The sequence below is a fragment of the Bufo bufo genome, chromosome 3, assembly GCF_905171765.1.
Source record: "Bufo bufo chromosome 3, aBufBuf1.1, whole genome shotgun sequence".
NCBI lineage: Eukaryota > Metazoa > Chordata > Amphibia > Anura > Bufonidae > Bufo > Bufo bufo.
Genome location: NC_053391.1, coordinates 274,314,145 through 274,326,924, shown reverse-complemented (window position 1 = coordinate 274,326,924; position 12,780 = coordinate 274,314,145). Strand labels below are relative to the sequence as shown.

General features: G+C 40.4%; 1 protein-coding gene across 1 annotated transcript in view; it reads left to right on the top strand.

The window, feature by feature from the left end:
- Positions 1-12,780, top strand: part of KIF21B (kinesin family member 21B) — a 1,425,990-nt gene that overhangs the window by 1,248,844 nt on the left and 164,366 nt on the right. The window lies entirely within an intron of this gene.

Below are 12,780 nucleotides of genomic sequence, written 5' to 3'. Positions count from 1 at the left end.
TTAACAGGTTTATAATGTCGTTCGGTACGACTTCCATGGTCCCCAAAGTTTCATGAAACCCTGATGGTTTCTATCTTCCCAACTCGCCAGTTACTCGACATACAGTATGTGATCCACTTTGTCTATTCACTGATCCAAAGATGGGGGCTCCTTAATAAGCCATTTTAACGGGATCAACAGCCTGGCAGCCTGTATTAGGCATGTAGCTAGATTGTTTTTGGCTGACCTCCAAGAATCATTAGGTAGCCAAAGTAGAGCCGTCTAAGGGGTGAGCTTAATAGCAGATTTGGTAATTTTGTTAACTTCACTCAGTACCGTTTCCCAATAGCCAATTATTCTTGGACATGACCAAAAGATGTGGCTCAGAGTGCCTTCACCATCGCCACATCTCCAACATTTATCCGAAGCCTGTAGACCTATCAGATACATTTGCTTAGGAGTTTTGTACCAGTAAGTCATCAATTGATAAGAATGTTCCTGAATTCTCATGCATCTGGAGTAGCCATGTGAGCATGTGTGTATGCGTAGCTGTTCTATTTCAGAGAAGGGTTTACCTAGTTCATTTGACCATTTCGCAAGGTATGCTGGAGTACCTTTGCTCTGACTAGCTATCAATGAGTTGTTTATAACAGAAATCAGTTTACGAGGGAGATTCTCTGGAATGAGTAATTTCTCAAACCAGGTGTGCTCACCAAATTCCCTATTATTCTGTGTTAGTTTCTTGCAGGTCAGTAAAATCACTGCTTTGTCTAGGAAATTATTTGTTATAGATGTTAAGGTTTTAGGTTGTGGTTTTCCATCTATGTTTATAAGATATGCTAGAAAGGTGGCTAACATTTGGCCCTTGCATTTGTGCCAAATTGAAGGATGTTGTTTAACCTTGTGCAAATGGGGAGTTTGCGGTTGTGCAAATGGACTGTTTGCGGTGCGTTAAACGGGGAGTTTGGTCTACCCTTAATGACCAGACCACTTTTTACAATTCTGCACTACACTACTTTCACGGTTTATTGCTCGGTCATACAACTTACCACCCAAATGAATTTTACCTCCTTTTCTTGTCACTAATAGAGCTTTCATTTGGTGGTATTTCATTGCTGCTGACATTTTTACTTTTTTTGTTATTATCAATTAAAACTACATTTCTATATAAATTTTTCTCTAAATTTATTGTTCTACATGTCTTTGATAAAAAAAAATGCAATAAGTGTATATTTATTGGTTTGCGCAAAAGTTATAGCGTTTACAAACTATGGTACAAAAATGTGAATTTCCGCATTTTGAAGCAGCTCTGACTTTCTGAGCACCTGTCATGTTTCCTGAGGTTCTACAATGCCCAGACAGTAAAAACACCCCACAAATGACCCCATTTCGGAAAGTAGACACCCTAAGGTATTCGCTCATCGGCATAGTGAGTTCATAGAAGTTTTTATTTTTTGTCACAAGTTAGCGGAAAATGATGATTTTTTTTTTTCTTACAAAGTCTCATATTCCACTAACTTGTGACAAAAAATAAAAACTTCCATGAACTCACTATGCCCATCACGAAATACCTTGGGGTGTCTTCTTTCCAAAATGGGGTCACTTGTGGGGTATTTATACTGCCCTGGCATTTTAGGGGACCTAAAGCGTGAGAAGAAGTCTGGAATCCAAATGCCTAAAAAATGCCCTGTGAAATCCTAAAGGTGCTCTTTAGAATTTGGGCCCCTTTGGGCACCTAGGCTGCAAAAAAGTGTCACACATGTGGTATCACCGTACTCAGAAGAAGTAGGCCAATGTGTTTTGGGGTGTATTTTTACTTATACCCCATGCTGGTGAGAGAATATCTCTCTAATAGTCAACTTTTCCAATTTTTTTATACAAAGTTGTCATTTTAGAGAGATATTTCTCTCACCCAGCTGGTATATGTAAAAAGACACCCCAAAACACATTGCCCAACTTCTCCTGAGTACGGCGATACCACATGTGTGACACTTTTTTGCAGCCTAGGAGCGCAAAGGGGCCCAAATTCTAAAGAGCACCTTTAGGATTTCACAGGGCATTTTTAAGCATTTGGATTCCAAATTACTTCTCACGCTTTAGGTCCTCTAAAATGCCAGGGCAGTATAAATACACCAACAAGTGACCCCATTTTGAAAGAAGACACCCCAAGGTATTCCGTGAGGGGCATGGCGAGTTCCTAGAATTTTATTTTTTGGCACAAGTTAGCGGGAAAATGATGATTTTTTTTTTTTCTTACAAAGTCTCGTATTCCACTAACTTGTGACAAAAAGAAAATTTTACATGAACTCACCATACCCCTCACGGAATACCTTGGGGTGTCTTTTTCCAAAATGGGGTCACTTGTGGGGTATTTATACTTCCCTGGCATTCTAGGGGCCCTAAAGCGAGAGAAGAAGTCTGGAATCCAAATGGGTAAAAATGCCCCTGTGAAATCGTAAAGATACTCTAGAATTTGGGCCCTTTTGCGCACCTATGCTGCAAAAAAGTGTCACACATCTGGTATCGCCGTATTTAGGAGAAGTAGGGCAATGTTGTTTTGGGGTGTCTTTTTACATTTACCCATGCTGGGTGAGAGAAATCATCTCTGTAAAAGTCAACTTTTTCCCCATTTTTTTATACAAAGTTGTCAATTTAGAGATATATTTCTGTCACCCAGCATGGGTATATGTAAAAATACAACACCCCAAAACACATTAACCTACTTATCCTGAGTACGGAGATACCACATGTGTGACACTTTTTGCAGCCTAGGTGCGCAAAGGGGCCCAAATTCTAATTGAGTACCTTTTAGGAGGGCATTTTTAGGCATTTGGATTCCAGACTTCTTCTCACGCTTTAGGGCCCCTAAAATGCCAGGGCAGTATAAATACTCCACAAATGACCCCCATTTTGGAAGAAGACACCCCAAGGTATTCCGGTGAGGGGCATGGGCGAGTTCCTAGAATTTTTTTTATTTTTGGCACAAGATAGCGGCAAATTATTATTATTATTATATTAGTTTTTTTTTTCTCTTAATAAAATTTTACATGAACTCGCCATGCCCCTCACGAAATACCTTGGGGTGTCTTCTTTCTTTCCAAAATGGGTCGACCATGTGGGGTATTTATACTGCCCTGGCTTTTAGGGGCACTAAAGCGTGAGAAAAAGTCTGGAATATAAATGTCTAAAAATTTGGATTACGCATTTGGATTCCGTGAGGGGTATGGTGAGTTCATGTGAGATTTTATTTTTTGTCACAAGTTAGTGGAATATGAGACTTTGTAAGAAAAAACAAAAAACAACAAAAAAAAATCTATTTCCGCTAACTTGTGACAAAAAATAAATAAATCTTCTATGAACTCGCCATGCCCCTCAAAAGTGATCTTTATAGCGCTGCAGCGATTTTACAGTGTTTTTGCAGTGATCAGAAAAAAAAATTCTGTCACTGCGGTGGACGGACTGACGCAAGTGTGCGCACAAGATCAGGCCTGATCGGGCGAACACGCGTTTTTTTGTAGAGCCTCTAGAAACATGTCCTATTCTTGTCCGCAATTGCAGACAAGAAAAGGCATTTTCTATATAGTTCTGGCAATGTGCGGATCCGCAAAATGCGGAAAGCACATTGCCGGTGTCCGTGTTTTGCGGATCCGCGGTGTCCGTGTTTTGCGGACGTCTGAATGGAGCCTTACAGGGGGGTGATCAATGACAGGGGGGTGTTCAGGGAGTCTATATGGGGTGATCACCCCCCTGTCATTGATCACCCCCCTGTAAGGCTCCATTCAGACGTCCGTATGTGTTTTGCGGATCCGCGGATCCACAAAACACATACGGACGTCTGAATGGAGCCTTACAGGGGGGTGATCAATGACAGGGGGGTGATCAGGGAGTCCTATATGGGGGTGATCACCCCCCTGTAATGCTCCCTTCAGACATCCGTATGTGTTTTGCGGATTCGCGGATCCGTGGATCCGCAAAACACATACGGACATCTGAATGGAAACCTTACAGGGGGTGATCAATGACAGGGGGTGATCAGGGAGTCTATATGGGGTGATCACCCCCCCTGTCATTGATCACCCCCCTGTAAGGCTCCATTCAGACGTCCGTATGTGTTTTGCGGATCCGCGGATCTGTGGATCCGCTGATCGTGCATCCGCGGATCCGCAAAACACATACAGACGTCTGAATGGAGCCTTACAGGGGGGTGATCAATGACAAGGGGGGTGATCAGGGAGTCTATATGGGGTGATCAGGGGTTAATAAGGGGTTAATAAGTGACAGGGGGGGTGTAGTGTAGTGGTGTTTGGGTGCTACTTTACAGAGCTGCTGTGTCCTCTGGTGGTCGATCCAAGCAAAAGGGACCACCAGAGGACCAGGTAGCAGGTATATTAGACGCTGTTATCAAAACAGTTTCTAATATACCTTTTTGGGGTTTTAAAAAATCGCATCTACAGCCCTGCCAGCAAATGATCGCCGCTGGCAGGCTGTAGATGTACTCGTTTACCTCCGGTTCCTGTGAACGCACGCCTCCTGTGTGCGGCACGTTCACAGGAAATCTTGCCTCTCACGAGAGGACGCGCCGGGCGCCGTCCCAGGAGGAATAGCAGGTCCGCCGCCAGGACGCAATCCTGCGTTACGGCGGTCCTGAGGTGGTTAAGGGAGGTGCACTGTGAGAAATGGGATCAGTTGCTCTAGTACAAGCTGAGAAGGAGAGCTCAAAATATCTTGATCTCCTGTAAGATCTTTTATCACTTTCAGTGTCCTCTTTATCAGATGATTGGAAAGATGAGGCTAAAGTTCCCAGACCCCACAGACCGCCAGTTCTTACGGGGGCATAGATAGAGTTATAATTCAGTGCCTAATATCTGATTATGCCTGACATTTAAACTGTAACCATCTTTTAAGATGTACTGCTCTGTAGTAAGTTAAAGGATCAGGTAAGCCAAAGCCGCCATGTTCCTTTCGTAATATTAGTCTATTATAAGCTAGCCACACTTTTTTGTGTTTCCAAAGGAAGTTTGTTAACAGGGTCCTAATCTTCTCGAAGAAGTATTTGGGCATGTGTATTGGGAGCATTTGTAAAGCATAAAGCAGTTTAGGCATAATAAAGGTTTTGATTAGATTCTTACGGCCCATCCACGATACTTAAGGAATTAGTTAGGATTTTAGATAGTTTTGGATTCTCTTTTAAACAGCGGTGGGAAGTTTTATATGAAAACCTTTGGTTAAATCAGACGGGATTTTTGATACCCAGATAAGTAAGATCGAAGGTTTCCATTTGAAAGGGTAGAAGCTTTCAACTCAGTCACCACTGTGTGTGAGGCTGACACATTGAGTACCCTCTGACTTGGTATGATTGATTTTAAAATTAGAGATGGCCCCAAAAGTCTCAAATAGTTTCATCAGTGGGGGGAAGGCCTCCAGAGAGATTTGTGATAAGGATTAGCAAGTCGTCTGCAAAGCAGCTGTATAATAGTCAGTTAGTGGGTTAAGTAAGATAAGTCCTTGTATTTGAGGGTGTTTCTCTGATAGCTTGTAAAAGCGTCTCCATGACTAAAATGAAAAGAGTGGGGGACAAGGGGCAAACCCTGTCTCGTCCCGTTTTTGATGGGAAATGCTGAGGACAACGTACCATTTACCTGACCTTTGCGCTGGGAGAGTTGTATAGAGACCTTATCGCTCTTACAAAATGACCGGGGGATCCAAATTTCAACAGGGCCTTTTGCATGAATCCAACTGACTCTATCAAAGGCCTTCTCAGCCGTCCACACTCAATACACTAAAGGTTGCCTCGATTTTTTAGCATAGGATATGGTATTGAGAATTCTGCATGAGTTGTGATTCCCCTCTCTGCCTGGGACAAATCCTGCTTGTTCGGGAGTAATTAGATTGGGTAGTGTCTGACTTAATTTGGATGCTAGTAGCTTTGCGCAAATTTTTACATGAACATTTAGAAGTGAAATGGGTCTACAACACCCACATTGTTCCGGGTCCTACCCTTCCTTAGGTAGTATCCTGTCATGGAGAGAAGGAGCATCCCTCGGCGCAAGGAACCAACCAGAGGCAGATGATGAATCTTCAAGAGTATTTATTGCAATCACACAACGCGTTTCGGGGAAAGGGTCCCCTTCATCAGGTGAAGAATATTGCATAACAGATGGACAGACATGCTGGATATATATACACAAAAAATGGTCACATGCAAACAAGGTCAAAGGGGCGGTGGGCGTCACCTCAAAGAAACCCCAAACTAGAATCCAAGTGATCAGTACACAGACTGGTGAAATAGGATATACACATATAAGGACTAGCCCTGTGGGCTTACAGGCTACTCAATAAATGTATTTTTTAAAAACATTCACAAGAAGGAGCATCGCTTTCAGATGCAGCCCATTGCTGGGGAGGAAGAACGGCGTCATACAGGGTCACATGATCGCAGCTCCGATCATGTGACTTGTGATGCAGTGCTTGTTGCTGGGTAACGCGACGCTTACAGGCCGGCCTGAGAGGAGGCTCGGTATACTGAAGGATCCTGCGTCCTGCTACCTTCTCAATGCGATCGGCAGCGCTGCGGAAGAAAGCTTATGATGCCCTAATTAGCTAGGGATAGTAAAGGTAACAGCATTAACAAGTAGATCAAGAGGATAAATAAAATACATACATAGACGATGGGATGCAAAATACATAAATAGTATACTATAATCAATTCAATGTACATGATTCATTGAATGCAAAAAAAGGCAATCTAGAGGCAATACCATTGGTATAAATATAAAATATAAAGTATATAAAAAAAAATCATTAAACCTACAGGACTTAAAACAGAGTGTAATGTATCAGATCCGTCCTTCCTTTACTTAAAAGAATCTATTTGCTTGATTCGGTTATTGATAAAAAAAACTAACACAGTAAGGGAATATAATCTATAAATATATATATATATAGGAATAAGTACATATCTATAAAAGATAATGAATATAAATATATAAATATAAATATAAAAATTAAAAATATATAAATATGATAGAAATAACAATATCAGTGGTTAAAAAATGTATGATAATTAATATATGGTATTAGTGACAATAATACACTCGGTCCATTCTCCGTACAACAATCATGTGACCCTAAAGATTTATTTCAAAAGCCTCATTCAGACCGTTTGGATTAAGGCAATCAAGTTTAAAAATCCAATACATTTCACGTTTACGAAGGGTCTGAATGGCAGCGGTCGTAATCAGACCCTCGTAAACGTGAAATGTATATAATTTTTAAACTTGATGCCTTATCCAAACGGTCTCAATGAGGCTTTTGAAATAAATCTTTAGGGTCACATGATTGTTGTACGGAGAATGGACCAAGTGTATTATTGTCACTAATACCATATATTAATTATCATCAATTTTTTAACCACTGATATTGTTATTTCTATCATATTTATATATTTTTAATTTTTATATTATATTTATATTTATATATTTATATTTATATTATATTCATTAACTTTATAGATATGTACTTATTCCTAATATATATATATATTTATAGATTATATACCCTTACTGTGTTAGTTTTTTATCAATAACCGAATCAAGCAAATAGATTCTTTTAAGTAAAGGAAGGACGGATCTGATACCTTACACTCTGTTTTATGGTGAAGTCCTGTAGGTTTAATGAATTTATTATATACTTTATATTTTATATTTATACATGGTATTGCTCTAGATTGCCTTTTTTTGCATTTAATGAATCATGTACATTGAATTTATTAAGTATACTATTTATGTATTTTGCATCCATCGTCTATGTATGTATTTATTTATCCTTCTTGATCTACTTATTAATGCTGTTACCTTTACTATCCCTAGCTAATTAGGGCATCATAAGCTTTCTTCTGCAGCGCTGCCGATCGCATTGAGAAGGTAGCAGGACGCAGGATCCTTCAGTATGCGAGCCTCCTCTCAGGCGGCCTGTAAGCGTCGCGTTACCCAGCAACAAGCACTGCATCACAAGTCACATGATCGGAGCTGCGATCATGTGACCCTGTATGACGCCGTTCCTCCTCCCCAGCAATGGGCTGCATCTGAAAGCGATGCTCCTTCTTGTGAATGTTTTTAAAAAATACATTTATTGAGTAGCCTGTAAGCCCACAGGGCTAGTCCTTATATGTGTATAATCCTATTTCACCAGTCTGTGTACTGATCACTTGGATTCTAGTTTGGGGTTTCTTTGAGGGTGACGCCCACCGCCCCTTTGACCTTGTTTGCATGTGACCATTTTTGTGTATATATATCAGCATGTCTGTCATCTGTTATGCAATATTCTTACCCTGATGAAGGGGACCCTTTCCCCGAAACGCGTTGTGTGATTGCAATAATACTCTTGAAGATCATCATCTGCCTCTGGTTGGTTCCTTGCGCCGAGGGATGCTCCTTCTCTCCATGACATTTCTATCCTCTGTGTGGGCCTAGGCACGCTTATCCAAGGACATCTGCATCCGTGGCTGCATACCAACCATTATACTGGGGATTGAATTTATCTCCCACATGTCTACAATAGCGTTGTGCCTATAATCGCGCAACCCTATAAGGTGAGCCTCCTAAATTGGAGTAAAATCCGAATTTTCAAACGTTTTTACCCTATGGTGCGCCCTTTTTTTCTGTTGATACAGTAAACAACTTGCCTCTATACGTATTAGGTAGTATCCTGACCATTGCTTCGAGTGTCTGGGGATGTAGACTGGCTCCATCCTTCAGGGATCTACACCAGTTAGGATTATGGGGAAGGAGTGTGGAAAGGAATTTCCTATAGTATCCTATTGGGAGGCCATAAGGGCCTGGGCTTTTACCAAGCGGCATTGACTTTATTATCGTAGCCACTTCTTCTTCTGTGACTGGTTGTATTAAAAGGGCCCTGTCCTCTGGAGATATAGATTTAAGCAACAACTGGTCAAGAAAGTGGTCAATGGCCTTACGGTTATCCCCTTTTTTTGTTTCTCCATGTCCCTTTAAATTATATATTTGGGTGTAGAACTCCTGAAAGGCACTCGCTATGTCAGAAATTCTTGTTACTTTGTTCCCTTGTGCTTGTCTAATTGCGTGAATGTAAGTGGTATTTTGACGTTGCTTTATAAGGCGAGCCATAAGTTTAGTACCCTTGTCTCAGCCTAGAATTTAAATTTGGCGTATTGGTATGTTTTAGCTGATTGCATATTAAGCAGATCCATCAATTGTCTCCTTAACTGGGCAAGGTCCTGTTGTGCATGTACGGCTCTTGACCTTTTATGTAATGTTTCTATCGTGCTTATTTGTGAGATCAGAGAATTTAGTTGCTTTTGCCTCTCTTTTTTGATCTTGCAGCCTAGGGATATCAATTCTCCTCTAACCACTGCCTTGTGTGTCTCCCATACTGTTATTGTTGAAGTGTCTGCAGGAAAGTTTTCCTTGAAAAAGAGAGTAAGTTTCTGCTGTATCGCCTGCAAGTCTGTAGCCCTAGACGCCAGGACCAAATTCTAACTGTCATATTCCTAAAACATAGTGACACATTAACTGGTGCGTGATCAGAAATAGTAGTTGGTTCTATAGTGGCAGATTTTACTAAGTCAATGTGCCTTTCTGATATGAAGATGTAGTCCAGCCTGTGAAATGTATTGTGCACATTAGAGAAGAATGTATAATCCTTGGAAGCGGGGTAAAGGAGATGCCAAGCATCAATTAAGCATACATCTTTGAGAGATCTATGTATCCTCCCCAAGGAAGCCTGTGAATGTACAGAGGTTCCAGTGGAAGTATCGATCTGAGGTGACAGAGCCACATTAATATCCCCACCTACAATTCTTACACCCTCTGCAAACTGGTGAGGCTAACGTGTGTTTGAGCCAATGCTGTTTGCCTCGGTTGGGCGCATAAAGACTTGCAAGTCTCACAGTGTCTATTCCTATTTTCCTTTTGACAAAAATAAAACGTCCTTCTGGATCTGATTGTGTGAGTATATGCGTAAAAGGTATATTTTTAGATATTGCCACACTCACCCCTCTCGACGCGCTGGTATATGGGCTATGGAACCACATTTTAAAGTGTGTTAGCGTTAGGGCAGGTATGCGTCCAACCTTGAAGTGGGTTTCCTGCAGAATACATATATCGGCTTTGTATCCTTGCAATAAGCAAAACAGTTGGGACCTTTTTTGAGGTGTGTTCATGCTTTTTACGTTATACGTGATGCAATTAATCTGAGCCATCTGGATCATTTACATGTTAGGAGCCAAAGAGAGCGACCCGGAGAATAGCCATAGACAGTGAGGGGGGAGGCAAGACTGGGAAAAAGGGGAAGGGAAAGAAAAAAGAAGACATATGAACAAATAATGAGTATAAATGTAAAACATTCAAATTTGCTCAGTGGTATGATGCTGCCCATATCCGAGAGAGCCACTAACAATAGTAGTAGTATGAGCCGCACCACTCCACCTATTGGTGCAAATTTTCGTCTAGTTAGGGGGAGTATTGAACCTATAACGTTTTTGATAAACATGCATAAGCCTGGCTGAAGTTCACTAGGCCCGTGCTGATGACTGTGAACTTAATTATAGAAAGTAACTGCTCATTTTAAACATATGAAACTATATTAACAGTAAACATCTTTTTTTTTATCAATTGTCTTTTTATTGACGATTTTTCAAGAATAAACATGTACATACAATAGAAAAACATGACTTTGGAGTGCATTATTCATGATACAGAGATATATCTAAGGGCATTTGAGCATAAAGATAGCATACATCATGTTTTTATGCATATATATCCTTACATTGAATAAGTCTGAAAAAAAACATACACAATAGTCATGGATGAGTATTACTGTAGCGAGAGCCTATAGGCTACTAAAGTAACAAAGTATCTATATTTGCAATAACTATGCAGAGTTATACAAAATTTACTGTAAGAAAGATTTGGACATACAAGGGGGAATGACAAGACTAGACACATTAGGGTTAGGATGGATGGGGTAAGGTGTAAACTTAGTCAGTTTGAGACATCAAACACCATGTCCCATTGCTTCCAAACTCGGTCAAATCTATCCACCGAGGCAAGCAGTAACAGTAAACATCTTAACCTGCAAGTTGTCTGCTGAATAATAATATTAAGCTAAAAAGGTTGCTTAACCACCTCAGCCCCCAGTGCTTAAACACCCTGAAAGACCAGGCCACTTTTTACACTTCTGACCTACACTACTTTCACCGTTTATTGCTCGGTCATGCAACTTACCACCCAAATGAATTTTACCTCCTTTTCTTCTCACTAATAGAGCTTTCATTTGGTGGTATTTCATTGCTGCTGACATTTTTACTTTTTTTGTTATTAATCGAAATTTAACGATTTTTTGGCAAAAAAAGGACATTTTTCACTTTCAGTTGTAAAATTTTGCAAAAAAAACGACATCCATATATAAATTTTGCTCTAAATTTATGTTCTACATGTCTTTGATTAAAAAAAAATGTTTGGGTAAAAAAAAAATGGTTTGGGTAAAAGTTATAGCGTTTACAAACTATGGTACAAAAATGTGAATTTCCGCTTTTTGAAGCAGCTCTGACTTTCTGAGCACCTGTCATGTTTCCTGAGGTTCTACAATGCCCAGACAGTACAAACCCACAAATGACCCCATTTCGGAAAGTACACACCCTAAGGTATTCGCTGATGGGCATAGTGAGTTCATAGAACTTTTTATTTTTTGTCACAAGTTAGCGGAAAATGATGATTTTTTTTTTTTTTTCTTACAAAGTCTCATATTCCACTAACTTGTGACAAAAAATAAAAAGTTCTATGAACTCACTATGCCCATCAGCGAATACCTTGGGGTCTCTTCTTTCCAAAATGGGGTCACTTGTGGGGTAGTTATACTGCCCTGGCATTCTAGGGGCCCAAATGTGTGGTAAGGAGTTTGAAATCAAATTCTGTAAAAAATGACCTGTGAAATCCGAAAGGTGCTCTTTGGAATATGGGCCCCTTTGCCCACCTAGGCTGCAAAAAAGTGTCACACATCTGGTATCTCCGTACTCAGGAGAAGGTGGGGAATGTGTTTTGGGGTGTCATTTTATATATACCCATGCTAGGTGAGAGAAATATCTTGGCAAAAGACAACTTTTCCCATTTTTTTATACAAAGTTGGCATTTGACCAAGATATTTATCTCACCCAGCATGGGTATATGTAAAAAGACACCCCAAAACACATTCCTCAACTTCTCCTGAATACAGAGATACCAGATGTGTGACACTTTTTTGCAGCCTAGGTGGGCAAAGGGGCCCATATTCCAAAGAGCACCTCTCGGATTTCACAGGTCATTTTTTACAGAATTTGATTTCAAACTCCTTACCACACATTTGGGCCCCTAGAATGCCAGGGCAGTATAACTACCCCACAAGTGACCCCATTTTGGAAAGAAGACACCCCAAGGTATTCCGTGAGGGGCATGGCGAGTTCCTAGAATTTTTTATTTTTTGTCACAAGTTAGTGGAAAATGATGATTTTTTTTTTTTTTCATACAAAGTCTCATATTCCACTAACTTGTGACAAAAAATAAAAACTTCCATGAACTCACTATGCCCATCAGCGAATACCTTGGGGTCTCTTCTTTCCAAAATGGGGTCACTTGTGGGGTAGTTATACTGCCCTGGCATTCTAGGGGCCCAAATGTGTGGTAAGGAGTTTGAATTAATTCAAGTAAAAATGACCTGTGAAATCCGAAAGGTGCTCTTTGAATATGGGCCCCTCTTGCCCACCTAGGCTGCAACAAAAGTGTCACACAT